The sequence below is a fragment of the Lygodium microphyllum genome, chromosome 22 (assembly GCF_053477565.2).
Source record: "Lygodium microphyllum isolate KBCC chromosome 22, Lygodium_microphyllum_v1.1.10, whole genome shotgun sequence".
In the NCBI taxonomy this organism is placed as follows: Eukaryota; Viridiplantae; Streptophyta; class Polypodiopsida; order Schizaeales; family Lygodiaceae; genus Lygodium; species Lygodium microphyllum.
In genome coordinates, this window is record NC_141156.1 from 74,657,782 (window position 1) to 74,679,552 (window position 21,771).

Sequence of the window (21,771 nt, forward strand, 5' to 3'; positions counted from 1 at the left end):
TTGTACAAACGCCTCTGTTACAAGGTGAGAATCAATATTCCTTTGTCTGAGTGCTAAAATTTTACCCTTCCAGTGCTTTGATACATCTGCAATTGTAGATGCTTTCACCCTGAAAACTCTCTTCATACTTGGACACATATATACCCAAGATGAGCAATGATATGTATCAGTGATCCAATTCCCTTCTTCATATTTTCTGTTACGTACTTCTATTGAGAGAATGCTTGTTCTTCTCTCAGGCATTATAACCTACGCCTTAGATGTAAAGAAGTATGTATTAACCCTTAAATAATAAGCATTTTAAGTCTGTCCAGTAATCACCAATATGCCATACAAATCAACATGGCATTAAGAGATATTTACACTTTTGTAAACTGACATAAACATCAATATTGAAACGCATGTGGATATATACATCAACACAAAGTATAGATTTAATTTCAAGACATCACTTTAATCATATCATTTACATGAAATATAATGAAAAGAATAGCACAAAAATACTCAGAGAATTTCACCAAAATAAATTTTATTATAATGAAGAGGAGTCTGATTTGACTCAATACATTGTATGAAATGTGGGTATTATAGAGTAGTTGTTACAAAGATAGCAGTCACATGGCATGCAAATCTTAATAGGCACATTGGATTAACACCTGAGATATTCTAAGACTCAACACATTGTGTGTTATATGGATGATATGATACAAGAGTTTCATGGATCATTGCCAATTGGCATGGAAATCCAAATGGACACATAGTGTGAGAAATGCGGGATCTAGAGCATGGCAGTGAGTTATGGTGGATGAAAGGAGAAGTGTGGACTCATGATGGAGAAGACAAAGACACTGTTTGTTACACAAGTGAATTAGGTTCCAAGATTGAGACTTGGACTCATAAACACAATCTTGTGTATGTAGACAATGACATTGACACTTCACTGAAAAGAAAAGAGTACTATCATTGCATTAAGAAAAGGAAGCAAGTACAATGCTTTATAGGAAAGTAGGAAACTGTAGTAGGCACCATTGTGCCTATGGGATAGGTTAGCCTGCATATCCTTGACCCTGAAGCTCCATACAAAGAGGCTGTTTAGTGAGTGTGATTGCTGATTCTCAACACCCCTCCTCAATCACAACTAAAAAGGCACAAAGTGTGTAGAGGCTGTAATGAGAACCACCTGCAAAGTGTGGGCACACCACAAACATGGTAGACACTAGAGGCTGTTGCAGAAAAGGCTAAGTGTGGGCACCAAAACATGATGGACATCCAGAGGCTGTAACAGGGGCCTCACAAAGTGTATAGGGATTGTAATGCCAAGTTACATAAGGAGTTTACAAAGCTTATGGCAGGAAGCATTAGAGCAAGGAAATACAAGGCTTTTAAAATAGTCTATCAGAGTTATGAGAGTAGAAGGACTGATGAGTCTTGTCCTTCCGATCCTGGTGGTCTTCATCTTCATCATCTTCTTCCTTTGCTCCATTTTCTTCTTCTTCTTTGACTGCGACTAGATAGGCCTTTTGGGATCTCTTTCTTGCATGGCAGAACTTCTCGGTGTGTTCGGTCCTTTTGCAGAAGTCACAAAAGAGCTGATCCTTCTTGCCTTTGTACCTATTGCCAACATATAATGCATGCTCATCTCTAGAGGTACTTGGTTCTTCCTTAGTTTTTAGCTTCTTTTCCTCTTCTAATAGTGATGCCTGGATATCAACAAGTTCAGGATTTGGCATGTTGATTAAAGTTGTTGATACATTATTATATTCAGGAGGCAAACTCTTAAGTAGAACACCGATGCAAACATTTTCATCCATTTTAATGTTGATTCCTGTAAGTTGGGTTAGGAGTCCTTCCATGTAATTGAGATGTGTGGCAAGTGATGTGCTGGACTTCATTTCAAGCCTAAAGAACTCAATCAGGAGACCATACTTTGATGATTTAGATTGTGCACTAAACATGGTATCAAGTCTCTTCCATGTATCCTGTGAGGTCTCACAGCTATCCACATGGTGGATATAACTGTCGTCTAGCTCCAGTTTGATAATGGCCTGGGCTCTGTCATCATTCTTTTGCCAAGTAGTTGCAAGGTCCGCGTCCCGAGGTTTCTTCTCTTTGCCATTTGTGATGGCCCAGAGACCCTTTTTCATCAAGATGAGCTTGATGCGGGTTTGCCAGGTGTGAAACCCGACTCCTTTGAATCGAGCATTTGGAGAGTCTTTTCCCATGTTGAGGTTTCAAGATCAGCAGCAAATCAACACCAGAATTCTGAGATTTTATCAGTAGAAGAGCAGAATGCAGTGTGTCAAGAGACACAGTTAGTGACAGTGTGAAAGCACACTATGTCAGTGTTGATGTTGAGCTTGATTCTTCTTGTTTGAGATCGTTCGGTCGTTCTTCAATCTTCTCAGGTCCTTCCCCTCCTTGATTTGATGCTACGTCAATGTATTAGAATGGGCTTTAGCTTGGTTTAGTGTCAGGAGTGAGAAATAATGAGGAAAAAAAAGCTTGAGAGATTTTGGCTATGGTGGAATTAGGGTTTCTGAGATAGGGGCCTGGTTTTTCTCAGATTGCAGGAGCTATACTTGATCATTTTCAAAAAATTTTACATGTCTAGGAAGCTTATGTCAAGGGATATCAAAGCCCTATGGAAATCGTCCAGATCGTGGACAGCACGACGCAAGCAGAGGGCGCAAACAGCCATGGCGCAGTTTGGGGCAGCGACGTCGAATTTGTGCAATGCCAGGGCTGTAGATCACCAATGTGGTTGTTTGTTGTGCCAGGAGGGAGCACCCTAAGTGAATGAAGATATGTCTAGAAGAAAGTTCTTGAAGATATGCTCTACAGAGAGAGATATGAAGGCTCCATGGAGAGTATGTCTTGTAGGTGACAATTGAAGACTATGGCAGTGACTGGGAATTTTCACAATGCTGACCTTCAGATAGCCAAATGTCATGGATTGATGTGATACAGGGAAGCTTTGTGAGTTGGAGAATACTTTTCCAGAAGGAAGCTCCAAGAGATTTGACCTGTGGAGTGAGATATAAGCAGCTCAATCTGACAGGGTGCTGCTGGCTATGGCTACCATGGAAGCTTCAGTGAGGATAGAGTTGGGAGATGAAGTCATGAGATGGAACTAAGCTGAACAGAGATTAACATGAGCTGAGAGAGAGCAGAGGAGAGCTAAGCCGAGCTGAGCCATGCCCGACTGGGCTCTAATACCATGTGAGAAATGCGGGATCTAGAGCATGGCAGTGAGTTACGGTGGATGAAAGGAGAAGTGTGGACTCCTGATGGAGAAGACAAAGACACTGTTTGTTACACAAGTGAATTAGGTTCCAAGATTGAGACTTGGACTCATAAACACAATCTTGTGTATGTAGACAATGACATTGACACTTCACTGAAAAGAAAAGAGTACTATCATTGCATTAAGAAAAGGAAGCAAGTACAATGCTTTATAGGAAAGTAGGAAACTACAGTAGGCACCATTGTGCATATGGGATAGGTTAGCCTGCATATCCTTGACCCTGAAGCTCCATACAAAGAGGCTGTTTAGTGAGTGTGATTGCTGATTCTCAACACATAGGACTAATAAAGAAGAGGATTTTTGAACCATCAACTTCCAACAGATCCATATCATCCAACACAAAGGAATCACTCACCACATTAAAATAGTTGATCGAGAATTATATGCTTCACCTAAACCTTGTACAATACCTGCATGTACAAAAAAACACATGCATGAATCTCTTTTAACAAAAATACTTGCATGAATCCCTTTTAGCAAAAAAATATCTAGATAACTGCATGAATAGAAGCAATACAAAACATGTCCAATGTACCTATAAGCTGATCTGCTAAAGATAAGATTGAATCATTGCTAATCAAAACCCATTGCAAATGATGGACATAAGAAAACATCAATCCCATCAAACATAAAAGTCACTAATTAAATGAATAAATTTTGGCACCACAAAATATGGCAGATTTACCTGTAAATTGAGCTACAGAATCTTTGCTCTACCTTGTGTTAAGTGCTGCAAAAACAATTGATCCTTAAGTTAGAATTAGTATCAAACCCTATTGTAAAGATAGTAGAAAAGGGATAATGCAGAGAGGAAGAAAGAGAGTGTGTGTGAGTACGGCGGGAGAGAGGAAGAAATGAGCACCTATCCAATCTTGCTCGAATTGATCTCTGCAAAAGACAATTTTGCAAGAGTTAGTATTTACATGAAGGTATACTGAAAAAATAGTAGAAAAGAGGAAACATAGAGAGAAAGAGAGAAAGAGAGAAAAGCACTTATGCAATGTCACCCAAAATTATCTCTGCAATAAAACAACAACAAGGGTTAGAACTAACATTATGTTGTATTGAAAAGATATCAGCAAAAAAAAAACCAAAGAGAGAGAGACATTAACATCTTTACCTCTTACTCTAAAAAAAATCTGCAAGAAAACAACAATTAGAACTAACATCAAATTCTATTGAAAACACAACATAAAAGAGAAACAACACATAGAGAGAGGGGGGAAAGAAAGGAGAGAGAGATGAGCACCTCTGTGTCCTGCCCCAAACAACCTCTGCAATAAAACAACAACAACAGTAAGAAACACCTCTGTCTCTTGCCCCAAACAACCTCTGCAATAAAACAACAACAATAGTAAGAAACGACATCAAACCCTATTGAAAAAATAGCAAACAAGAGAAAATGCAAAGAGAAATGGGCATTTGTGTTTTGCCCAAAATCTGGAGCTACATGGAGAAGAAAGTGCAGAGGTAAGCAAAACGCTCAAAACCCTAATTACTCTCAGCAGGGAGTTTCAATGGAGACGAAAATTCACGAGTATAGAGAAGAGAGAGAAAGTGTTATGTTGCTCAACTTTTGGGTCAAACTAATTTCGTGAGAGGAAAAAAAACCGAAATGGAAAATTCTCCAAAAAAAGGGGAGAAAATACGAGGTGAGAGAAACTTAAATTTGTGTACTATTCATTCTCCCTTTTTTTAATCCCCCACTACCCATTTTTTTAATAGAAAACCCGAGATTTGGAGAGAGAAGATTCACCTTCCATAGATATCAACATCTAGTCTTCTTATTGGACAATCCAGAAGGCCCACATCTTAAACTATATTATTTTTAAGGGCCCATTTGTGAGTTTATTTTTTTTCTAATGGATCATGAATATAGCTAAGGCTTACTTTTGTTCTTCCATCTTAGTCCATATGTCAATCATTTTTCATTCATTTTTCCATTTGTTAAGTTGTAAAAAACAAAGTAGTACTCTGTTCTATCGTGTGTTCTATCCATCATTTTCCAGTCTCTATAAGTTTGTTTTTGAGGGAAAAAACCTTTGGAGGATGGTATGGATTATAAGAAGCTAGGAAGAATAAGGATTCAGTGTGTAAATAATATTGATGTTATGCCATGTCACTCTGACATTGGTATAAAAGGAGAGGACATATAATTTTTCCTATCTTTTGGCACATTAATACATTACTATTCTTTTTCTCTCTCCTTACTCACAACTTCAATGGCTTCTTTCTCTTTCATGTCCTTCTCTCTTCTATTCTAGTCTTTCTCTCTCCTTGTCACTTTATTTCTCTCTCTTCTGCACTCTTTCTTCTCTCTTCTGCAGTCTTCTCTTTCCTCTTTCTCCTTCTCCAGTAGTCCACTTCTTGACAAAAGCCTACCCCTTCTCTCTCTCTTAATCACATGTGTACTTTTTCTCTCTCTTTCCTTTTATCTTTTTAATTAAACCCCCTCTCTCTCACATGTAATCACACACACACACACACAGTCTCTCTCTCTCTCAATTAAAGAGAAAGAGAGAGAGAGAGAGAGAGAGAAAAGAGATAAAAGAAATAAAAGAGAGAGAGAGAGAAGGAATAAAATGGAGAGAGGAAAAAAAGAAAAAAGGAAAGGGAGAGAGAAAGAAAAGGGAGGATAGAGAAAGGCAACGACAAAGAGGAGAGAAGAAAAAAGAGGAGTGAGAAAATAAAAAAGGTAGGGAGAGAGGACGAAGAATAAGACAAAGAAAGAGAACCAAAAAAGAGGAGAGAGGTAAGCAAAGAGAGTGAGGGAGAGGGAGAAAAAGAGGAAAGATAAAAGAAAATAAATAGAGAGAGAGAGGAATAAAAAAGAGTGACGAAAAAACAAGAGAGAAAAAAGGAAAAAAAGAGGGAGAGAGGGAAGAAAAAAGAGGAGAGAGAAAAATAAAAATGAGAAGAGAGAGAATCAAATGGAGAGAAGGAAAATAAAAAAATAAGAGGGGGAGAGAAGGAAAAGACAGGAGAGAGAAAGGTAATGATGAAAGAGAAAATGAAAAAAAGAGAGGGAAACCAAAAAAGGTAGGGAGAGGAGAGAGAGGACACAAAGAGAGAGAGAGAGAGAGAGAGAGAGAGAGAGAGAGAGAGAGAAGAAGAAGAAGAAGAAGAAAATAACAAAAAAGAAAAAAGACAAGAGAGAAGAAAGAAGTGAAGAGCAAGAGAGAAAAGAAAATAGAGGAGAGATCAGTAAACAAGAAAGAGAGAGAGAAGAAAAGAAAAAAGAGAAGAGAGAGAGAGAAAAGAAAAAAGGGGGAAGAGAGGGGGGAAAGGAAAGTGAAGAAAAGAGAGAGAAGAAATAAAATAAAGAGAGGAAAAAAGGAGGGGAGAGAAGAAAGAGAGAGGAGAGAGAAAATCAATGACAAAAGAGGAGAAAAGAAAAAAGAGGAGAGATAAATAAAAAAAGCAAGGAGAGAGAGAAGCATAGAGAGAGCAAAAAAAAGAAGAAGAGAGAAAAGAGAGAGGGGGCAAGAGGAGAGTAAAAAGAAAAGAAATAGAGAGAGGAATAAAAAAAAGAGAAGGAGAAATGGGAGAGAGGAAAAAAAAAGAAAATAAAAGGGGGAGAGGGAGGAAAAAAGAGGATAGAGAAAAGCAAAGAAAAAAAAGAGAAAAGAAAATGGGGAGGAGAGAGAGTATGTGTGTGTGTGCGAAGAAGAAGAAGATTTAAAAAAAAGACAAGAGAGAAAAAAAGTAGAGAGTGAGAGAGAAAAGAAAAGGAAAAAGAAGAGAGAGAAAACAAAATAAAGAGAGAAAATAAGAAAAAGGAGAGAGACGGAAGAAGAAAGAAGGGAGAGATAGGGGGAGGAAAAAGAAGAAATGAGAGAGAGAGAGAAGTGATGTTATTGTGCTATAGGAAAGGAAGTTATAGCAACTTTGCTTCCCTCCCATCCACTTTGTGGTATGCTTCTTGATATTGATGTTGATGATGCCTTCTTAGATGGATGTATGGCTCTCCTCTCTTGATGTTGACTCATAAACCAATTACCTTACTCTCATACCAATGTTCAGACTCTTTACCATAGAACAAACAATTATTAACCTAAATTGAAAGAGAACAATGTGAATAAGAAAGAAAATAAAAACAAGAGAACAAGGGAATTGAAAAAGCATGCACTACACAAGGTTGAGTATAATCTACCCCTATACATGAGTGAGCACCTCACCTATGCATGTAATTATAATGTTAGATCAAGCTTTTGTGCTCAAAATACATAGAAATATTTTTTTGTGTTTCTTGATTTTTCTCACCTTGCACGACTTGATTTTGTGCAAATAAATCAAAACACTCTATTTTAATAACTTTATAAGAATAATATTTTATTTTCTCAATATAGATATATAAAAATAAATCTATTATACACACACATACAGAAAGTCCTTGCAGTAATAGACACATATAAAATATAATACTTTCGATAATATTTTTTAACACTAAAAAACACATAAATTCCATGCACAAAATTTTGCATTCTAAAATAAGAACTTAGCTTACTCTATCTAATTATCTACTCACTGCAACACAATACACATTAGTATCTTTCTATCTATCTACTAAGCATAATGCAACTAGTATCGTGCGTGTATGCCTCATACAATAAGTTACAAATCATGCAACAAAAAATCAATTTTTTTATAAAATACCATGGTAAATATACTTTTATGATTTTAATAAAATACCATGATAAGTATAATTTCTTAATATTCAAAAAATATAATGAATATATGTTTATCATGGATAAAATCAAATTTAAAAAAGTATCAAGATATTTTATTAGAATTTATAATAGATTTTACCTTTTTATGGCATAATTACTGATTCATCGTGTGAATATACACGTGCAGTAGTGGTCACATTATGCCTAGTAGATAGATTGAAGGATACTAATATGTGTTATGTTGAGGTGAGCAAATAGTTAGATGGAGTAAGCAAGATTATAATTTTTTGAAAATGTATTTTTTTCATGAAATATATATGCTCTTTAGCATGGAAAAATATTACAAAAAATATTATACTTTTTTTGCACTACTTATTAACACAAGGACTCTATGTTCACATGTACGCAATGGATTTATTTTTAATGTATTATTTAGAGAGAGAAATACTAATTTTATAAACCTTTTAGAATAGAGTGTGTTTTGATTTATTTGCACCAAAAGCAAGTCATACAAAATGAGAAAAACAAAGGGACACAAAAATATACTTTCAATGTATTTTTGGGCATAACAGCTTATTCTAATATAAAAAAAATATGCACGGGAGAGGTGCTCTAGAATTATGTTTATCATTGTATTTTACCAAAAAGTTTTGTGGATTTTAAAGAATCACCACATGATGTGTGACTTATTGCATGAGGTGCATACAAATAATACTAGTCGCATTATACCTAGTAGATAGATGGATACTAATGTGTATTGTGTTATGCTAAGAAAATAATTAGATGGAATAAGTGGAGTTATTATTTTTTGTTATAGGTTCGGAACCTTCAAAGGGCTTCGTGAACCAATCCCTTATCTCTCTCTCTTCTCTTTTCCTTCATTCTTTTTAATCATATGTATAATCTCTCTCTCTTTTCTCTCCCTTCTTTTAATAAATTCCCCCCCCCCCCCTCTCTCTCTCTCTCTCTAATGAAATCAAAAAAATCTCAAACATCTCTTTCTTTCCCTTTTCAAATCAAAAGTTTCTCACTCTCTCTTCTCCCCCTCTTTCAATTAAATAGCTTTTTTAAATTTAAACTCCCCCCTCTCTTTTGATTTAACATTTTTAATTTAAGGTTTCTTCTCTTCTCCTCTTTTAATTAAATATCCTTTTTAAATTTAATTTTTTGACATAGTTTTTAACATACTTTGAGAGAGAGAAAATAATTTCCTCCCCCTTTTCTAATTAAGTAAAAAAATTTAAACATTTCTTTCTACCCCTTTTTAAATCAAAAGCTTCTCCCTCTCTTCTCCTCCTCTTTTAACTTAATTGTTTTCTCTTTTCCCTCTATTTTAATTAAAAATATTTTTAAATTTAAACTTCTCCCTCTCTTTTGATTTTATATTTTTTATTTAAGGTTTTTCTCTTCTCCTCTTTTAATTAAACAATATTTTTAAATGCAAACTTTTTGACATAGTTTTTAATATGCACACACACACACACACACACACACACACACACACACACACACGCGCACACACGCACACACAGAAGAGAGAAATAAAAAAGAATGAAAAGAGAGAAGAAAAGTAAAAAGAGGAGAGGGAGAGAGAAGAAAAAGAGAGGAGGGAGAAAAGTGATGACGAGAGAGAGAGAGAGAGAGAGGAGAGAGAGGAGGAGGAGAAGAAAAGAAGAAGAAGAAGAAGAAGAAAGAGAGAGAGAGACATAGTTTAAATCTTTATTGACATAGTTTTTGACTTGAAAGTGAGAGAGAATAATACATGTAAAAAATTTAAAGAGAATCATAGAAAAAATTAGAGAGAGAGAGAGAGAGAGAGAGAGAGAGAGAGAGAGAGAGAGAGAGAGAGAGAGTGGAAAGATAGAGAACAAAGAGAGAGAGAGAGGGGGAGAGAGAATTGTAGAGAAAAAATACAAAATTTTAGAGAGCGAAAAAAGGGGGAGAGAGAGAGAGAGAGAGAGAGATAGAAAAATTAAAGAGAGAATGAAGATAGAGAAGAAAAAAAAGAGGATAGGGAGAGAGAAGGAAAAGAGATACACCCAAGAAACCAATGGCAACCAAGAAGCCAGTTGCCAAGAAGCCACCTGTTTTGCTAAGAAGGCACTTGCCAAGAAGCCTACATCTATAACCAAGAATAAGGAGCTTCCATCTGGAAAGCGTAAGAGGATAATTGAGGAACTGGATGGAGCAACCAATGAGATAGCTAGTAGGAAATAGAATCTTGGTGATGACAAAGGCCCAATGCCACTATAAAGCTCCGCACAATCATCACCACAAAGGGAAAGTGGAGCTCAAGACTCCCAAAGTACAGATGATGGCCCTCAACATGTCTCATTGAAGTCCCCACAAAGAGAAAGTGGAGCTTGAGTCTCTCCCAAAAGATCCCCTAGTTCAACAAGTAGATAGCCAGAGTCTAGAGCATCTCCTTAGAAACATTTTACTATGTGAGTCGTGAGAATGTATCAAATAAGGCCCTTGTAAATATAGATAACTCTTTATATACATTAAAAAAATACTTATTAGATGATTTTTGGTAATTATTGAGTTTCTCTTATTCTCTTTAGAAATGTTAGTTTTATCTATTCTCTCCTTTTCATTCTTCTGTAAGAAAAGAACATATAAAAGAAATAAGTCTAACTCTTGGAAAATCTTACAATGCCCTCCTGGGGCACTTGAAAACATGTATATGCTTTTTCTACCCTTCTTCAAATCAATTTACCATTTATCTCAAATTGAGATCTTATATCCATAGTTTTCGATATACTTTGCAGTGCTTCTTTGGCATTTGCCAATAACACCATATTAGAGAATTTGGGAATCTCCCAAGTTCCACTTTCAAGTAAGGGGTAAAGATTTGGCCATGTGGCTAAATCTTAACCCATGCTTCAAAGTGGGACTTGGAAAGACAACCTATATAGTAGTTAGGGTAGACTCCACTTTCAAATAAGGGGATAATATTTGATAATGTGGCTGAATATTAACTATATTGGGGATTCCCAAACTATATGAGATTTTTGAATTCCGTAATATAATACTCAATGTCTATTTCTTGTTTATTGACAAACATTTTTGATCCTCATCCTCCAAGTAGATAGTCTCACTGTAAAGTTATAATTGCTTTCCTCAAAGTCCAAAGATATCCATACACCTTTTGTCTTCTTCCATCTTCTATATTGGAAAGAAAGATATATTGTTTGCTTCGGAATGATGTATGATAAGGTATCAAGTTTCTCCAAACATTTTTTAGAGAAAAAAACATCACCCTTGTCTTCTTTCTCAATTGACAATGAAATTTTTCCAAAGATTTTAATTATTGTATTGGATGACATTCTCGTGGCCAACTACATTGTTTTTGTCCAATGCAAACCTGTTCCTTAAAATATTGATTAAAAAACATGAATTGAGTGAACCAAGATAAGTAGACTCAATCATCATGGAATGTTAATTTCTTTAATAATCTTCAATTTGAAGCCTTGGATGGTTCCATCATTAGGATTATCCCAAACTATTAGTCCATTGAGTTTTGGTGAAGGGAGCTCTTCTAATGTTCCAAAATCTTGTATATTTCATGGAATACCATATGATGTAAATACAAATTACATATTTATTTCAATGAAAAAGGAGGATGGGTGATCAAGGAAAATAAATCTTTTGATATTAGCATGCATTACACAAAATGTACTTGTCAAGGACTCCAATGGCTGCCATTCTATGCTTGTTGATGGAAACACATCTACATAGACTAAAACTCACTCTTCAATCTCTAAAAAATCTATAACAACTAAAGTAAAAGTTCCTACAAGAAGATCATGTTATAAAAAGTAAATTTCATTGCCTTATAATAAGTTGGGAACTGTTACTGCATGGAAAGTGCCAAGTGAAGATCCTTCATAGCATACATATTTTGGATCCTTGCATACTATTTTTTATTTTGTATTTTAGACCCCTAGAATTTGTCATTTTCAACAAAAGCTCACATTTTTTCTTTTTCATTTATTAATCTTGTGAGGACCTTTATAAGATAGAAGCATTGCTATACAATCTTGTAGCTAGTATGTTGATTGATACATAGATAATCCTCTCTTGTATTGTAGCACATACATACCTATATAAAGTTAGATCCCTGTCTTGAAGAAACACTAGAAAAAGAAGCCATGGAAGAAAAATGTTGAGGTGTTGACAATAAATGAGGTTGAGATAGAATATAAATATTGCAAAACAGATTTTAGAGAAGTTGGGACAATAAAATAGTGACAAGTATGAGATGAATGCATATAAAAAGAGCAAGAACTACAAAAACGTTTAAATAATCCATTGCTTTTAGTTAATTATATGTAACCTAATTTTATTATTTTCAAACAACTTTAAAGTATCCAACTTTTTAAAAAGTCACATCAAGGGGCTAAAAGCAAGGAAAAGGACCCAAAAAAGGTCATTGTCATGGAACAATATACCAAGGTTTAAAGAGACACAATTACTCATCTAAAAAATTACCCCGATCGTCACACTAAAATTGTTGGTATACATGTCTCTATGAAATTATCATAATAATATGCATCACATATAACAATGTGTGCACGTTTAATTTTTTATGCTAATAGCAATGGTTACAGATGATTTTTTTTTGGGTGGCAGGATATGCAACCCTACCACCCTTCTAGCCACATGTGCTAAAAAATTTCCATAAATCATTTATAAGTTGAGCATACAACTATAGTCAAAACATATGCATGGTGAGATGTTAGAAAAAGTGTGAGTTAATTCAATTTTTAAACAAGTACAATATAACAAATGACATCTTATAAAAGTACATGGACTAATAGGGAGAGAAATAAAAAATAGATAAATATATCAATAAATTGCTTTAAATAAATCACGCATTTGTATCAATTTGTAGTCCAATAAAATTTTCAATCCCAACTCCAACAGAGAGAGTATTCCAGACATATAGGTGACTAACACCTTGATTTACATATATATAGAGGGTCCCTTAGTTGATCATTGTGGCTCCCTACGGCTCTCCTATACCTCGGGGATTGGCCACAGGATGTGCCGTCTAAATATAAAATAGAATCGTAACATTGTTCACTATTTTTATAAAGCATTCTAAGAGTTAATTTTGGTTTCCTCACTTAATTAGTCCTAAAGAAAATTGCACTATCCTACAACTCAAGGATTCTTACACTCTCATAGTTGATCAATAGTTTTAGCAACCAATTGTATTGTATCTTGGAGGCTTTCTCTTTCTTGATACCATGTATAAGAATGTAAATGCAAGGTGTAATATCATATAGTGCTCAAAAAAACTAACCACAAATCAGTCAATGTGTCGTGTGAAAAACATTCTTTTAATGTTTTTCTCTCTAACATATTGCTTCATTGCTTACAAACAACACCGGACTAATTCATACTATTGTTTCTTTAAAAATATTAAATAGATTCTATATGCTTCATTTTAATGCACAAGCACTTATATTTCTATATAAAAATCTTAACATTTCAACTTCTTTATTTGTTCATTTATTATGTAGGGTGTTTCCTATGTTTCATGATATTTTTTCCATAAAAATATACTCTAAAAACAACTGTTAAAATATTAAGGATGCATGCTAGGGTGGATCACTAATGAGCAAGTAGACAATCATAATGATGCATAAGTAATGATAAAAGAGAACAGTTGATATTACTCAAGCATAATACAAGTGTAACTGAATGAGAATGATAGATGGAATGAGTGTGGGGATAATTGCCTTTTATAGGCTTTTAGTAGATGGTATTGGTAGGTGAAAAAAGGTGGAAAGGGACCATCGTATTTGCCAACTGTGGTTTCAATAAACCATGCATACATGACCTAGTCTAAGGCTTTATTTGCAATCACTACAAGGATATGAGGCTATAGTGACACGCGTTAGCGACACAAATAGCGATGGTATCTAGAGCAAAAAAACACGGGCCAAAACCCGAGCACGTCATTTTTCGCACATTCACGAAAGAGAGAGCGAGAGGGAGAGTGAGAGGGAGAGCGACCATCTTGCTGAGAGGGAGAGAAAGAGAGAAAGAAGGCTTCTCACCACCACTGCCGCCACCGCCACCGTTTGCGAAGAAGAGGAGGATCTAGTGTACGGATGGCAAAGAGGAGCTGCCGTCGCGAAGAGGAGCTGCCAAACCCTTCTTCGAGTCTTTACGGTGAGTGCATTTTCCATTCTTGCTTTGCTTTTGTGTTTTCTCTCTCTCTTTTACTTGTTTTTGGTATAATTTGTGTGTATTAAGAGAGGGAGAGGAAATGAGAGAGAAAGAGAGGGAGAGGGAGAGGGAGGGAGAGGGAGAGGGAGGGAGAGAGAAAGAGAGGAAGAGGGGGAGGGGGAGGGAGAGAAAATGAGAGAGGGAGATGGAGTTTTCTCTCTCTCTTTTACTTGTTTTTTATATAATCCCTGTGTATTGAGAGAGGGAGAGGAAATGAGAGAGAAAGAGAAAGAGAGGGAGAGGGAGAGGGAGAGGGAACGAGAGAGAAAGAGAGGGAGAGGAAGAGAGAGAAAGAGAGAAGAGAGGGAGAGGGAGAGGGAGGGAGAGGAAATGAGAGAGAAAGAGATGGAGAGGGAGAGAGAGAAAGAGAGGGGGAGGGAGAGGAAATGAGAGAGGGAGAGGGAGAGGGAGAGGGAAACATTGAAAGAGAGAAAAAGCATTAAACATAATACAGAAAGAGAGAAAAAACATTAAACATAATACAGAAAGAGAGAAAGAGAGGGAGAGGGTGAGGGAGGGAGAAGAAATGAGAGAGGGAGAGGAAGAGAGCAAAAGGAAATGAGAGAGGGAGAGGAGAGAGAAAAAATGAGAGAAGGAGAGGAGAGACAAAAAGAGAGAAGAGAAAAAGAGAGGAGAGAGAAAAAGAGAGAAAAGATGTTAAACATAATAGGGAAAGAGAGAGAGAGAGGGTGAGGGAGGGAGAGGAAATGAGAGAGGGAGAGAAACAGAGAAAAGGAAATGAGAGAGGGAGAGGAGAGAGAAAAAGAGAGAAAAAACATTAAACATAATAGGGGAAGAGAGAAAGAGAGAGAGGGTGAGGGAGGGAGAATAATAGGAGAGAGGGAGAGGAAGAGAGCAAAAGGAAATGAGAGAGGAAGAGGAGAGAGAAAAAATGAGAGGAGAGAAGAGAGAAAAAGAGAGAAAATATGTTAAACATAATAGGGAAAGAGAGAAAGAGAGGGAGAGGGTGAGGGTGAGGGTGAGGGAGGGAGAGGAAATAAGAGAGGGAAAGGAAATGAGAGAGGGAGAGGAGAGAGAAAAAGAGAGGAAAATCATTAAACCTAATAGGGAAAGAGAGAAAGAGAGGATGAGGGTGAGGGAGGGAGAGGAAATGAGAGAGGGAGAGGAGAGAGAAAAAGAGAGAAAAATCATTAAACCTAATAGGGAAAGAGAGAAAGAGAGGGTGAGGGCGAGGGAGGAAGATGAAATGAGAGAGGGAGAGAAAGAGAGAAAAGGAAATAAGACCTTACAATAAGCTCATCCTATACTCATAGGGGTTAGGCTAATCCTCAACAAACCTAAGGGATATACGGCTAGAGAATCCTAGCATACTTGCGCCTCCTAGTATAATGTCCTTCCTACAAAGAGACCTCTCATACATGGGGCTTATCCTAGCCTCCACCATGCTCAAACTATCCCCTTGGTGAAGGGATCTAGCCACTAACCTTGGGGGAGGTTTAGTGTGTAACCAAATATCCACCTATGAGGGCACAAGAACTTTTGTAGAAGTATACAACAAAGACAATCAGCTTATTAGTTAGAAAAACATTTATTTTTCATAACGTAAATCTAAAAATAACTTTAGATATTCCATAAAAGTCAATCTATTCTTAAAAAGACAAATATAAAAAACTAAAACAACATCATTCATATGCTTCACAAAAGAAGATGAGATCCACAATAACTTAACCTTGTTATGTTAAGTACAATAATAACTAGTACTAAAGATAAACAATTCCATTCCAAGTATATCATTGTACTTTATTTATCTTACATTATTTAAAGTTACTAGTCCTGGTAGTACATTAGGTGATGAGTAGCCTAGGTAGTAAATGTTCTTTTCTACATAACTTCTAGACTATCCCTTATGTTCATCACCACAAGATCTCTTAGGAAACTCATCTTCAACTATCAATTTTAATTAAAAAATATAATATAATATCACTTGCAAGGAGGGATGCTCTTTTATCATTAACACTCTTTCATCCTTAGAATAGTCTTAGGAACAAATTTCTACTCTAACAAGCATATATTTGAGCATAATAACTATTTTAAGGTTTTTTCCATGAGTACTAGTAGTATATATGCAACCATCAAGCTAGAGATCATGCTTTGGTATATGTGGAGATCCCAATCTCATGCACTCATAGAGATTGTAGTGTGCAATAGTGTGGAGAGAAGGTGGGTAAGTTGTAAATGGTAAAGGGGAATTCTACTGATGATGAAGAGAAGATGAGGTAGAAAAGATAATTCTATTCTTAGTAAGTGCAACCTACCCATAGTATGGCATCCATGACCGATTGAAATCAGTAAGACTTTGAAATCCTACTTCGAGTATTATAACTATTGTTTTGTGGTGGATTTTCTTGCCATAAGTCAATGTCAATTTATGCTTGTGTTCTCCACAGTGTGTTGGCTATGGGTGTCAAATGCTCTAGTCGGATCTCTCTCTCTTTCTCCTCTCTCTTCTCTCAACCCTTCTCTCTCCCTCAATCTTCCCTCTTTCTCTCTTCTTATACTCTCCCTAAATCCTTCTCTCTCCCCCTACCTCTTTTCTCTCTCTATCTCTCTTTCTATTTCTACCTCTCTCACTTCTCTCCTCTTCTTCTCTAACTTTACTCTCTCCCTAACTCTTGTCTCTCTCTTTCTCTCTATATAAGTAGTCGTGGTCGTGGTCGTGGTCATGGTCATGGTCATGGTTGTGGTCGTGGTCGTGGTCATGGTCATGGTCGTGGTTGTAGTTATGGTCTTAGTCGTAGTCATGGTCGTGGTCGTGGTTGTGGTCGTAGTCGTAGTCATGGTCGTGGTCGTCGTAGTCATAGTTGTGGTCGTGGTCGTGGTTGTGATCGTGGTCATGGTCGTGGTCGTGGTCCTAGTCATTGTCGTAGTCGTAGTCGTGGTTGCGGCCTTCACCGTAGTCATAGTCGTGCTGGCTAAAGAAAATGAGAGAGGGGGAGGAAGAGAAAAAGGAAGAAGGAACGAGAGAGAGAGAGAATAAACATATAACATAATAAAGAAAGAGAAAAAGAGAGAGAGATGGAAGGAAAGGAGATAATGAATGGATAAAAAACAAAGAGAGAGTGGTGGCGAGGTCCGGTGCAACACCACAAGACGGAAAACACTCTGACATATATATGTTAATCTGTGGATAGGTGGGTGGAGACTTTACATACATTAATTTTTGTTGAGTTACAAGAGAAGAAATTCCTTCTCAAACAATTTAAGAAAGAAATAAAGAATGATAACAAAAACAAATTGTTTGTCGTAACATAGACAAAATGGAAAATGATGAAGGTCTTGTTGTTCAAGATCGCGAGGCGTATCTTAATCAACATGTCCCATGTCCTTGCTCTCAATGCAAGCTGGCAATTAGACGAAAACATAGATTGTCTATAGAACATGTACGACGCTTTGGCGAGTTTCAATCTGAGATCATTGATCAGGCGATTGCAAATTTTTAGCAAACGGTAAGAAAATTTAATATCAATCATGCATTGTACTCGCAAGCTAATTGAATACCATATACAAGAAGATTGGGTGAGGTTGGCAAATTTTCTATCCAGGGAGGTAACGTCTCGTCCCAAGGAGGAGTGTACCCTTTGAGGCCAATTAGAAGAGTTTGTGGGCATATGATGGATGGAGTGCATGAGCCAATCCACCACTTGGAAGGCACTACCCAATTTACACCATCAATACCAGAGGAGACAACAACCTTCCAGACCTACCTACAACCTTGGAGCCTAAGATGGAGGCAATGATCGATGCATTGATTCCCATGGATGTCAAGACTTCTGATCCTCTTAGAGAGGAAGCATCCATACCATTATATGATGGGTGCCAAGTATCTTGCCTGAAAACATTGCTTGCACTCCTAAGTGTGCAAGCAAATACGGGTGGAGTGATGCGAGTGTGACCGAGTTGTTCAAGTACCTTGTACGTACACTTCGTTGATTTCTTTTCAACACTATTATTAAAAACATTTGTGTTTTTTCAAGGTGTTTTATGATTTTTTTCAGGTTATTGAAATATCATATATCACCACCTACAAATTCTATGCCTGAGTCTCATGATGATGCACGATATGTTTTACAAAAGCTTGGCATGGACTACAACAACATCCATGCATGTATCAACGATTGCATACTGTTTCGAGGAGAATACGAGATTATGGAGACATGTCCAAAGTGTGGTGCTCACAGGTATCGATAGGACTTGCAAGGAAAAACCATCCCTCAAAAAGTTGTTAGACACTTTCTGCTTATCCCCCACATAAACCACATGTTTCGTACGCCTAGCATGGCGAGCTTGACAACGTGGCATGGGCAGAATAGGTCCACAGATGGAGTTCAATGAATATCAACGGATTCACGCGCATGGAGCCACATTGACTCTACCTTCCCAGGCTTTGCGCGAGAGCCAAGGAATCTTCAGCTCAGTCTTGCAATGGATGGCGTGAAACCATTCGGTCTGTGCTCAACTTCTTACAATGTGTGGCCTATAGTCCTTGTCAACTACAATATCCCTCCATGGATCTCTACGAAGACAGGATATCTCATCCATAGCTTACTCGTCCCCGGCCGCTACAAAGTAAAAAATATGGACGTGTATCTTCGTCCATTAGTCGATGAGCTTAAGATTTTGTGGGAGGAGGGGGTCACTATGCAACATATGAGCAAGCGCGATGGTCGATGGTCTGCCAATATTCGAGCCATTCTCATGTGGACAATGCATGACCGTCCGGGATTCGGAGAGTGCTTAGGTAAATAGGCTTTCATTCTCATTGGTAATATCTATATTTTATTTTTTTCAAGTTTGTATTCACTGGATAGAGGTATTGGAATAGGTTTGGTTACCTCAGGTTATCATGCATGTCCATTGTGCGGGTCACAGTTAGACTCCCAAAGGTCATGAATCATGAAGAAGATGGTATATTAAGGACACGCTGCTTTCTTGCCAGAGGGTCATAAACTCATGCAAGGTTTTCTTGGACGACCTCCAACACATATGAATGTCGCAAGCTACTACGAGCTGAAAATGGTCCACGCGGAGTCACATCCAAACGGAATGCAGGCGTTCTCAGTTTTCTAAGAGTTACCATATTGGACCCACTTACAAATCAACCACTTGTTGGATCCCATGCATATTTTCAAGAATGTGGGCAGCTTGCTATGGGACGACATCACAGGAAAGAGAGACACTATAGGGGTACGAATGGATTTGAAGGAGGTAGGAAAGATGGAGGCACTTTGGCTGCAGTCGAGTTGTGATGGTCGTGTGCAGCTATCTCACGCTCCTTGGGTTTGGTCATCTTTAGAAAATGCAGACTCCGAAGGGTATGACACGTTCTCTCAGGTCTGCATTTTCTAAAGATGACCAATTATCAGGGCTAAAATCCCATGATTGGCATAAGATATCTCATGTGCAATGGATCTCACAGAAGGAGATTAAGATGTCCTCTATTGAATCCGCAAGGTGGGGAGCAGTGGAGACGGTTTGTCTCTTTGAGAAATACCTGCCTACCAGCATGCTCACGATACAAATCCACCTTCTTGTGCATCTTGTAGATGAAGTGGAGATTGCTGGACCTGTCCATACGTGATGGATGTTCTTCTTGGAGTGCTTCATGAAAGCCCTAAAAGGCTTTGTGTGACAACGAGGTCGGCCAGAAGGTAGCATGGTTGAAGGTTGGTTGGTGTCTGAGGCGCTAGTGCATATTTCACAATGGCTACCAACAATGGATCCATACAACAAAATGCTATGGTTGCTGAAGGATGATGATAGACTGACCGAAGATGTGGTGGTTGGGGTAGAAAAAAAAATGGATGCTGCAACGGAGGAGAAGGTGAATCGCTTTTGTATATTGCACCATGCCTCTATGGAGACGTGGCTCGCCAAGTACCAGATCGCTAGGCAAGATCGAGAGGAAGCACGATCCGAATTTCGATGTAGTATGCACCATTGACTGATTCGATATCCCGAGGGCATGGAGGAGATGCCGCAGTTCATGTCAATGCGATGGTTGCATGGAGCTTTGATGGCAGCATCTCGCGAAGGGGTAGAGGTCTCAATGGAGGAGTGGGAAATTCTCGAGGGGATATAGTCCAAAGGTGATGACGTGTTTAGGATTTGCCGTATCTATATTTTATATGCGACAACTAATTTGAGTGTTTCAATGTACAGTACAAAATATATAGTGCAGCATGGTTGCACGGATGACATTTTCACATGGAGCGTATTGATAAAATGCGCTCCACAATGGACTGTGGTATCATGGCAAGGTTTGAGTAGGAGAGCCGATGACGAGCAACGGATCCAAATACGGTTATAGATGAGATGGAGTATTTTGGGAACTTGCAAAGAATTGTTACGGTGGATTACCGTAGCTTCTCCATGATACTATTCGATGTGAAGTGGTTCAAAGTGGTACTTGAAGGAGCTAGAGCAACAGTTCGACGAGGTCCATCTGGATTTGGAAATGGATTCCCAAAAAAAAATGGACAGATTTGCGTGACACCTTTGTGTTGCCGACCCATTGTGAACAGGTGCATGAACTCATTTGTTTGTTACTTGTATTACGACATGGTACATGTCACAATAGTTTAATCTCTCTTGTACGTGTTTGTGAACATGTAATCTTTTATCCAAACTCCCGACAACCTCGATGGTGGTATGTTATACCTTTAGCTCCCCGAAATGCAAGAGTATATGATCAAAGCGATGTTCCGAGCATAGATGAGAAAAATATACAAATAGAGGGGTCAATATTGCAAGGGGTGGAGGCCATCAAAAGCTTGGAGCATGTAGAGGAGCCATCATCGACTAACAATGATGGAAATACAAGAGTCCAAGAATTCTTTGAGAACGAGGTGGACTCATCCTTTTGTGGTGACATGTCTATCGACCTTCTAGTGTATGCGGAGTTGTGTTAGGAGATTGACATAGGACCATAGGATACTTCATACTTGGAGCATGCTGTTAGGAGACCTTGGCCACTAGGAGCCCAGATTTCAGGTCAATTGCAGTGGATTCGGCCGTGAACATTCAGTTGTGAGGCAGATTTGGGAAAACCTAGGCAAAAAACCTCGAAATATTCCATGGGAGTGTTGAGCAGCGACGTTTAGATTCATTTCTCGATAGATTGCTAAAAGCATGCTTGGACAACCGATGGGCGGGCACCTTACAAAATGGATGCCCATTACCATGGAATTCATTATTGTATTTCCTACTACCAAAAAGGGATGAAATAGTATATATGTGGTGGTGGATAGACTCACCAAGGCAGTCTATTTCATTCCAACCAAGACCCAATTTAGTGCTTCACAGGTGGTTAGTCACTTTCTAGAGCAGATTTTTAGACTATATGGATTACCACATGTCATTATTCATAATAGAGATTCAAAGCTCATGAGTAACTTTTGCAGGTGGTATTCACATCCATGGGCACTAAATTGGATTCTTCTAAAGCCTATCATCCACAAATAGATGGAGATAGATAGAAAGGGAAAACAAGTGGTTGGAGACTTATCTTCACCATTTCTATCATGATATGTAGAA